The sequence below is a fragment of the Hipposideros armiger genome, unplaced genomic scaffold (genome assembly GCF_001890085.2).
Source record: "Hipposideros armiger isolate ML-2016 unplaced genomic scaffold, ASM189008v1 scaffold_422, whole genome shotgun sequence".
Lineage (NCBI taxonomy): Eukaryota > Metazoa > Chordata > Mammalia > Chiroptera > Hipposideridae > Hipposideros > Hipposideros armiger.
This window is the reverse complement of record NW_017731772.1, coordinates 532,994-534,754: the sequence shown is the minus strand read 5'-3', so window position 1 is coordinate 534,754 and position 1,761 is coordinate 532,994. Positions and strand designations below refer to the sequence as shown.

The 1,761-nt window shown below is 37.4% G+C and overlaps 1 pseudogene; it reads left to right on the top strand.

Annotated features, from left to right (window-relative positions):
• Positions 1 to 249: 249 nt before the first annotated feature.
• Positions 250 to 1,299, top strand: LOC109394391 (annexin A1 pseudogene; annotated as a pseudogene).
• Positions 1,300 to 1,761: the final 462 nt, after the last annotated feature.

Genomic DNA, 1,761 nt, shown 5'->3' with positions numbered 1-1,761 from the left:
TCATAGATCCCATTCAGTGAATACCCTACTGTGCCCCGGATCCTATGCCAGGTACTTTACACTCTTTACATATCCTAATCTTCACAGCAACTACTCAGCATAGGTATTATCATTTTTATTTTAGAGTTGATGAAACTAAAGTGCAGAAAGTTTAAAAGATATACCTGAGTATGAAATGATCAGAGAAGAATCTCCCTTTAGCTCTTTGGAAGAAGGTAAAAAAAAAAAAGAAAGAAACTTTTTTAAAAAATGGCAATGGTATCAGAATTCCTCAAGCAGGCCTGGTTTATTGAAAATGAAGAACAGAAATACATTAAAACTGTTAAAGGAGCCAAAGGTTGTCCTGTGTCAGCAGTGGGCCCCTATCCTAGCTTCAATCCATCCTTGGATGTTGCTGCCTTGCATAAAGCAATAACAGTTAAAAGTGTGGATGAAGCAACCATCACTGACATTCTAACTAAAAGAAACAATGCACAGCATCAACGGATCAATGCAGCATATCTCCAGGAAAAAAGCAAGCCCCTGAACAAAGCTCTGAAAAAAGCCCTTACAGGTCACCTCGAGGAAGTGGCTTTAGCTGTATTAAAAACATCCCAATGGATGCTGATGAACTCTGTGCTGCCATAAAGGACCTTGGAGCTGAAGAAGACACTTTGAGTGAAATTTAGGCATCAAGAACCAACAGAGAAATTAGAGTCTATAGAGAAGAACTGAAGCGATATCTGGCTAAATACATTACCTCAGGCACATCTGGAGATTACCAGAAGACTTTGCTCTCTCGTGTTAAGGGTGACTCATCTGAAGATCTTGGCATAGATGAGGACTTGGCTGACTCAGATGCCAGGAGAAAGGAGAAAAGGAACAGACATGAGTGTGTTCAATACCATCCTTACCACCAGAAGCTTACCCACCTTTTCAGAGCATTTCAGTAGTACACCAAGCACAGTCAGCATGACATGAACAAAGTTTGGAGCTGAAGATGAATAGGTGATGTCAATAAACGCTTCACAACAATCGTGAAGGGTGCCACAAATAAAGCAATGTTCTTTGCTGAGAAGCTTCATCAGGCCATGAAAGTGATGGAACGCATCATAAGACATTGATCAGAATTATGGTTTCCTGTTCAGAAATCAACATGAATGATAAAGCATGTTTTCAGAAGTTGTATGGTGGTGTCTCTATCCACCAAGTCATCCTTCATGAAACCAAAGGAGATTATAAAACATCCTCGTGGCTCTCTGTGAGGATGGTAAACATTCCTTTGATGATCTCAAGGCTTTGGATCAGAAGATTTTTTAATCATATCTTTTAAATTCCATATTATAGACTTAAATAGGAAAGTTTCTTCAGCAGGATTAGTCTAGCTAACTGCTTTCTGAAAACGATAGGCTATGAATCATTTTTATATCACAACTCTGTATAATAGAGATGAGTTTTTAAAAATATATAATTACCCCAACTATAAAAACCCATAAACAGGTTGTTCTAGTAACATTACCTGAGAAAGATGTTTATGTAACAGAAAATAAAATGATTTTACAAGGAAAAAAAATTTTGGTCTCAAGTCTGGTCTTGGCATATTTTCCATCCTACTCAATTTTGTGATTGTTCTACATTGTTTGTATTTATCAACATCACCGATTACACTTATTCTATAATACAGCAATTCTACTCCTAGATATACACCCAAGAGAATTGAATGCCTGTGCCTAAAAAAAGATTTGTACAAGAATATTCATAGTAACCATGGCAACTCTGTTC